Raw genomic sequence first — 8,586 nt, forward strand, 5'->3', positions numbered from 1 at the left:
ACTCTCTTCCCTGCCGGCTGCACTGCCTCTCTGGGGTTGCTTTGAATCCCCCATCTATGGTTTAAAATCCTAGTGTCCCTGCGGTCCGGTCCTCCCTGCGGCCTGCCTGCCACTTGGCGCTCCCTGAGCTCCGTGGCCTTTGGGCCAAGGCGCCTGCCAACCATCAGCTGCCTCCTGACACACCGAGGACACAAAAGGCAGGCCCAGGGCTCTGAACCCCAACCCTTGCCACGTTCGCCTGTGCTTTACTAAGAGTTGAGCTTCAAATGACCTTAACACGGGAGGACTGTAGACAGGTCTGGTGACAAAACAAACTCAGAGACTATGTGTCGCTGAAGCTGAAAAACTGATGTGACTCCATTTTTGAGAAACCATCCTCAACCTCAGAGCAAAGCCTGTCCAAGGAAAGGGGTGTGACCCTGGTCCTTGGAAAGACCCACGGAGCACTCCTAGGCACATGCCCACCCTGCTGAGTTGTTTATCTACAAATAACAGGAGAGATCTGCTACCCCAGGTGTCCCTGACTCAGTCAGGCTAGGTGGGGACCCATAGCAACCCCCTAGCAGCCACCAATCACCATGAGACAAGGAAATACCTGGGATGCCAGATGACCCTCCCAGTAGTTTATGGTGGTTGATAACATGTTGGGGAACCATGTAGTTCAGCACTATACCCCTTTTGGCCTAAACCAATCAGTTCAAACGAATCCCCCTTTTGTAGTAACCAATCACCCCTACCCAACTTGTTCCTGCCAGTGAATGTTTTGATCGTATTTTAGAGTTGTTTTATGATTTTCCCGCGGTGTGTGATGATTTGCTGAGAGATGCTATGATGCATGTGAAGTCCCTGCCTTCCCCAAAGAGTGTATAAAACTGCTGCCAACCCTGGGCTCGGGGCCCCTCAGCGTCACCAGTTGCTGTGTGCATGTGGAGGACCGAGCTAGCTCACAAAAATCACCTTTTCACTGCTTACATCGATCTTGGTCTCTGATGGTCTTTTGGGGGTCCCGAATTCGAGCATATCAAAGCCAGAATTAGACAGGCAGTCAGTGTAGATGGGTAAATGGAGTCAGGTCGGATCTAGGAGGCCTGTTTTGAGTGAGTCTGGGAAGTTGGAGACTGTCCCCTGAGGGATCTTATCAAGAACCTGCCCTTGCTCCAACCTGTTGCCAAGGTAACCTGTGCCAGGAATTGTCCCTCCCTATAGGGAGCTATAAGCTTGTTAATGTGTCCCTGGCTGCTCCACCCTGCCCTTCCCCCTTCAGCCCACCTGTTTCCCACCTTTGGGCCAACCCACCCAGCATTCTTGTGCCTAGTCCTGTATGCAGGAAGGAGAAAGATAAGGGGGAGAGGGCAGGAGAACACAGGAATCCCAGGACATATTGTTGTAGGGACAAACGAGGCAAGGCACCAAAGATAGCAGGAAACACTTTTATTTGGCTGCAGCCAGTTTCAGAGGGCACAGCCTTTGGTGTAATCAATCAATACCCTGAACTCCAAGTTCATGTAGTTTCAGAGTTTTATACCCGGCCTTATGCCCCCCACAATAAAAAACGCGGGTTGCAGACCCTTGACTTTCCCCCATCCCTGCCCCCGACCATGGCTGGGTCCCCTCGCAGCGCTAGGACATGCCGATCACCCTCAGGGTCCTCCAGGCCGCCCACAGCGCCCCGCGCATCCTCGTCCCTCCAGCAGTGGGAGGGGCCACTCCCACCGCGCTGCCTCGTCCACTCTCCCAGAGCACACGATATAAGGGGAGGGGCATGTAAGGGGAGGGGCTCAGAAGTTCCCAGTCTGCAGAAGTTCACATAAAAGCAGCTTTTTCTTTCACTGTTCTGGACATGTTAACTCTTCAAGGACAGCAACTGAGAAGGAGAGAAATTCTTCTCCCCTTTCTTTCCTCCCCCTGCCAACTGTTACCATGGAGCCCATTTGTAACTTATCTTAAAAACGTAGACATCTCTGTGAAGCCCAGCTCAAGGCCAGAGGCCTCGTTTGCACATTTCTTCAAAGTACTATACTGGATGGGTTTGTGATAACTAGTGAGGGGGTGTCCGCACCTGGAGTGCTGGTATCTTCTCGCCAGTGGCCAAGTAAAACAGGGCGACACGAAAATAGGAAGATTATCTACATTGAACTCTTTTGCAGAGACTCTTTTGCTGACAGTCCCAAAAGCAGCCATGGTGAAGATTTCTGGAGAAACACAGTTAAGACCTTTCTGTGGAGAAAGGGGGTGCCACTACAATATAAAAAGGGCAGAACACCTCGCTTTTTGGGATACCAGGATACCAGCTATGGCCCCTTTCTCCCTCCCAGGAGAAGTCTCTGTTACCCCTTTTTAAGTAAACCCTGGTTCATATGCTTGCCTTGGAGTGCTTCTCTAATATTCAAACTTCAACATGTGGGGAAGCAGGACCCATCCACCCCTTGATCCACCCATCCACCGGATAACCAGCAGTATCATTGCGATGGGCAAAAGGTGAGACTTATGCAGTCGAGGGGAAGAAATAATGTCCACATGCTTCTGTCCTTTTCAATACTTTATTCACTCAAATAACTCAATACAATTTCACTTTATAGGTTCTTAATCAAGAAACCATCCTTGCATTCATTCATCCTTTCCCCAACTCATCTATGTATCTATCTATTCATACACCCTTCCACTAATCCAGTCCTCCATCCACCCATCCATCTACTCATCCACTACCATCTACTCATCCACCCCTCCATCCAACCATCCAACTTCTATCCACCCATTCACCTGTTCATCCACCCATTCACCCTCCACTCCTCCATCCACCCATCCTCCCCTATATCTACCAGTCCTCCATCCACCCATCCACTCCCTCATCCACTCACCCACCCACCATCCACTTATCCATCCCTCTGTCCAATGATTCACCTATACATCCAACCATCTGCCCATCCATCCACCCATCCACCCATCTATCCATCCACCCACCCATGCATCACCCACCCATTCACTCATTCACCCATTCGTCCACCCATCCACATATCCACCTAGCCACCCACCCATCCATCCACTCATCCACCCATCCTCCCTTCCATCTACCCATCCACCCATCCGTTCAACCATCCACACCTCCATATACTCATCCACCACCATCAACTTACCCTCCCCTAACCAACCATCCACCCATCCATCCATCTTTCTATGTACCCATCCATCCATCTATCCATCCACTAATCCAGTCCTCCATCCACCCATCCTCCCCTTCCTCTACCCATCTACCTATTCTTCCAACCATCCACCCTCCATCCAACCATCCAACTATCCATCCACCCATCCACCCCTTGATCCACCCATCCACCCATCCATCCACCCATTCGCCCATCCATCTACACATCCACCTATCCACCAACCCATCCACCCAGCCATCCACTCATTAATGTATCAGTGTCTCTCTGTCTGTCCATTTGTCCACCTATATATCTACACCTACATACATACTAAACATAGCAGCTTTAGCTGTGGTTTCCAGATCAGGCTGGGCCCACAGGAAGTGGGACTGTCTGCAGTAGTCTCTGGAGCAGGTGGAGATGGCAGCTTCATGAGTGTGAGGCGACCTCTCTGTGACAGGCATCCTGGAGAAGGCAGCTCTCTGCTCCCCACTGGGCTGCAGTGGGCAGAAACTGGACAGATGGCTGTGGGCTCTTGGGAAGTCCATGATCCACCCAGACTCTGCAGTGAAGCCCTCAGGGGGCCACCGTGTGCAGCTGTTGAAGTCATGTGCCTTTGTGTGGTTTTGGCACCCTGGAGGCTTCCCAAGGAGCCTCATTATCCATCTAGTTGTGGCTCAGCAGGCTGCGAAACTCCAAGGACTGCAGTTAACAGGAGCATCCAGAAAGTCCCAGGGCAATAGCTCCCACCAGCTCACAAGCATCTTTTGTCATTTTCCTGGTGTCTGTTTCCTCTACATTATATTTACTTTGAGATTCCAAACAACACACCTTTCGATTTTGTCATTATGTTCCAGTAACTTTTGCTTTTTCCATCAGAGGACCTTAAACACAAAAGTCAGAATCATGAATGTTGTCTTGGAGCTCTGCAAAACCAATTAAGGTCAGAGAGAAGGTTTCCTGCTGATATTAAAATGATGTGGGAGGTTGTACTGCTGGTATCTGTGGAGTTATTGAAGCTAAGAACCCACACGAGGGATTGGGGACTCTTGTAGGATGATTGTGGTCACCGGTCATGGGTGAAGTTGCCACCATCCCCTCTCCCTCCCTCTCCCTTCCTTTCTTCTCATTTTTTGGGGGGTGGGGGGTGCTGGGGATTAAACCCAGGGGAACTCAACCACTGAGCCCCATGCCCTAGCCCCTTTTCTGTTTTATTTTGAGACAAGATCTTGCTAAGTTGCTGAGGCTGGCCTCCAACTTGCAATCTTCCTGCCTCCCTCTCCCGAGTCCCTGGGAAGATAGGTGTGCATCCACCCTACCTAGCCACTTTCCTCATGATGGATCGAAGTTATGTTTCTACAAAACTTGTGGACAACAATCCCTTGGGAATCACCACACACCCCAACTTGCAAGAAGGTTCAATATTAGGACTTTGTTTTTTAATATTTTATTAGTTTTCAATGGACCTTTATTTTATTTATACATGGTGCTGAGAAGGGAACCCAAGAATCACGAGTAAACAGGTAGAGCCTCTGCTGTCTCAGTCCGGGCAACCTCAAGTGTGAGCTGCACAGATGGAGCGAGAGAGGTCTGTGTGTCCAGCACATAGGGAGGCCTCCAACGTGAAGGAGATTCCGACCCAGGAAAACGCATTGTCCCAAATAAAGTCATTACCCTGAAGAGCAGCACAAGTGGAATTTGAAAGTTCACATCACCTCATTTTTCTTTCTCTCTCTCTCTTTTCTTTCTTTCTCTTTCTTTCTTTCTTTCTTTCTTTCTTTCTTTCTTTCTTTCTTTCTCTCTCTCTCTCTCTCTCTCTCTTTCTTTCTTTCTTTCTTTCTTTCTTTCTTTCTTTCTTTCTTTCTTTCTTTCTTTCTTTCTTTCTTTCTTTCTTTCATTTGGTACTGGTGATTGAACCCAGAGATGCTTAGCCATTGAGTACATTGCAGCCCTTTTTATTTTTGAGTCAATGTCTGCCTTAGTTTCTCAGGGCCTCATTAAATTGCTGAGGCTGGCTTTGAATTCTATCCTCTTGCCTCAGGCTCATGAGCCACAGGGACCACCGACAGGCACCCCCACACCCAGCACCTCGTCTTACTTTTCTGTTTACTCTTAGCTTTTTCCAATCTGTCATGTCAGGACTTGCTCTTTGTGCAGTAGAAAGACTTTCCTTTTGAGAGGAAAGCCACATCTCCAAAAGATCTCCATTAGTTAAAGCTAACACAAATCAACACCTTCACTAAAAAAATATCATTTTATCTCACCTCTTTTGGACCTCGAGTTTGTATTTTTTTACAGAGTTTTTAGTTGTAGATGGACACAGTACCTTTATTTTATTAATTTATTTTTATGTGGTGCTGAGGATCCAAACCAGTGCCTCGTATGTGTGAGGCAAGCGCTCTGCCACTGAGCCACAGTCCCAGGCCTTGAGTTTGCATTTTGAGAGAAGTAAGTTTATAATTAAATATTTTCTGCTTGCACTTTATTGAATTCTTCAGAATGTTTAAACACCAGTCTGTGCTCTGTCTGCCAGACTAAGCAACTAGGGTTTGCTGATGAGCAGAAAGGACTTCTCAGAACACACTCAGGCTCACTCTGCACCTCCAGCCATCGTCTTTATGCTGAAATCACAAAGCCCTTCGCCCTGTGCAGCGTCCCTAGGCTACGGCTCTGTCTGCACATCTCCCTTTGCTGTCACCTTGTTGAATTGGAAACAGTGAAACCTTCCTCCCTCACTCAGGTTCTGCAAGGAAGACAGAAGGCAGAGCGGTGCCCCTGTGTGCAGAGCCTTCCTCCAGCAAGGCTCACAGGTCCTCCTTTTCCCTCTAATTGATCCCCAATGTCCAGGTGCACAGGGACAGAAGCCTTGGCCATTCACCTGAATTTGCTGACTTGGGAGATGAGCTCAGTTCAAACTTAGAGCACATCCACTCACCTGCTCAGGCCTGCAGCTGTGGCCTGCTGCTGCCCAAGATGTCTCAGGAGGGCAGAACCAGCTATTCCAGAACAGGATGGGGAGCTGTATCATGCCAGCTATCTGGGCTGGCGGCCCATGCTGGGCTCTCCAAATCTGACTACATCAGTAACTGAGCAAACAGCGAAAGAAGCATGCAACACCCAGAACACCTTCCACTTGCAGGAATCAGGGACGGCTCTTGACCTCAGGGGTTCATGGAAAAAAGAGAAAGCACACAAGTTGAACCCTGGTTTTATTTGGGGAGAAGCATTCAAATGAGGCAAGGGGTAGGCTTACAACTAACAAGTGGGTGTAATGCAACTCCATCGGGTGACACCACTCCTGGGTGGCACCTTGATTATATGAGTGGAGGTAAGGCCCAAGGGCACTGCAATGCTTTTGCTCAGGGCTTAAAGGTGTATCCACAGTGGCTCCAGACATAGTCCCCCTTTCTTAATGTTTAAAGGCAATTGGGGAATTGTCTTCCACTCACTGGATTCATGGTCCAAGGTCACCATGATCTATTGAGACACAGAAGGAATTAGTAGGAAATATATCATTTCAAAAATCTACCAGGTGCAATGATCCAACATATTTTTAGGATTATATCATTCAATTAACTTCAAAAGAGCTGGGTTGACATGATTACTTTGCCAAACATTCATCAGAAGATTTTTCATCGTATCCCAATCTCATTGGGAAGCACTGTGTTTGGTTATGGCAACACAGACATATTTAGGTGGCACAGCATTTAAGACTTTCCTCAAACCACACAGCAGAGGGCTCATTGGTATTATTCATTACAGTGCCTTCGAGAATGTTCCACTTAGTTCCAATCCTTCCATCAGCCCTTATCTGACTATGAAGGAACTTGGAAGTAATTTAAGTCAAATTATCAAGAAAATTCACATGTAGGGGCTGGGGTTGTGGCTCAGCGGCAGAGTGCTCGTCTAGCATGAGTGAGGCCCTGGGTTCGATCCTCAGCACCACATAAATGTATATAAACAAAATAAAAGCCATAGTTCCTTAAAAAAAAATCCACATGTTGTGTTAAAACATAGCCACAAAGGCTGTAGTTGTAGAAACAAGGAATAAGATTTAAAGTAGTGATAAGCCCAGCCTAATTCCCTCTTCAGATTGGGAGCCATCTCACCACAAAGGCATGAAAAGTTAATTTCAGCTTTACCGTAAATTACTGCTATTTCTGAACTTGCTTGGAATGCCTGCCCGTGCCTTGAACTCACCATGCCTGGCTTTCCCTGGCCAGATAGCAGCCCTCTCTGAAGCTCTAATGGGGCCTCATAAATTCTGAGATCAGGACCAGCTAAAATATCAACTAGCCTTTGTGCTATACTTATCAAAATTTTGTTATCTGTAGGTTCTCAAACCCCCTTGTGTGTAACTTTCTGTGCTACAAAGCTGTGCTCCTGGAGAGCTGCGGGGCTGTCTTCTGTTCCCATGGGTTTCGGGAGAGACAGCCCCAGCTGTTCGGAATTACCAGCTTGCTTTTATTTGATTTCAAGTGGAGTTGGTGGTCTTTGCATCGTGGTTTAACAGTAGCCACTTCAAGGATCCTGAGACCAAGAGCCTGCCTAGGCCTGGTTAGTCGGTGTGCACCTATTTTGAAGCCTGAACGTTAACTTTAGCAGACCACAGCTCTGCAATGTGAGCTGCAATAACTAGTGATGCAATAAGACAAGTTGTATTTCTCCCATTTAAGGAGTCTCTCAGGTCTGTCAGTAATGCAAAATTCTACAGGGAGAAGTTAAGCATCAAAACGTCCTTTTGAGTGCCTTCTCACTGGGGGTTAAATTTTCTAGGAGTCATGGCAACCTCATGTAATTGCTCTTGCCATTCTAGGAGACCAGCCTGAAATGTATCCACCATTTCTAGACACTTCCTGTTATACTGGCAAGACATGTGCACAACCATCCACTTAGGAAAGGTGCCAGTTTCTACTGTAGATAACACATTGGTGGATGTTTTATGTAAACAACTGGCCTAAGTAGGGAAAATCTATTTCAACAATTTTTCTATTTTGACAATTGTCCAGATAGGTGAATATAGTCTTAATCCCTAAGGACCAGCATGATTAGCTGGTTTGGGTTTCTTATATGCTTTTCTTTTTCTCAAAAGATACTTTTAGACAGCCATCATGTGTCATGGGATTAACACAGGTGGCTGAAAATGATAGTCAGTATAATTAATATAGTTATGTGGGTGAACTTTCCAGTCCACACTGCAAAACACATTAAAAGCAGACTTCAGAAATGGTCCACAGAAGTCTCTTTATAATTTTTCCTTCAGTGACAAGCTCCTGAAAGTGCATGGCTGTAAACTCTGCAGCTTGGAGATTGACCTTCATATGCCAGGTTTTTCAGTCATTTTCATGATGACAGGTTTGGCTTCTATCCTTTGAAATCTGATTTAACTTTCTACATCATGTTCAGCAGCAGTAAGACTCTCAGTATCATAATTAAGAAAAAAAAA

The sequence above is a fragment of the Marmota marmota genome, unplaced genomic scaffold (assembly GCF_001458135.2).
Source record: "Marmota marmota marmota unplaced genomic scaffold, marMar, whole genome shotgun sequence".
NCBI classification, from domain to species: domain Eukaryota; kingdom Metazoa; phylum Chordata; class Mammalia; order Rodentia; family Sciuridae; genus Marmota; species Marmota marmota.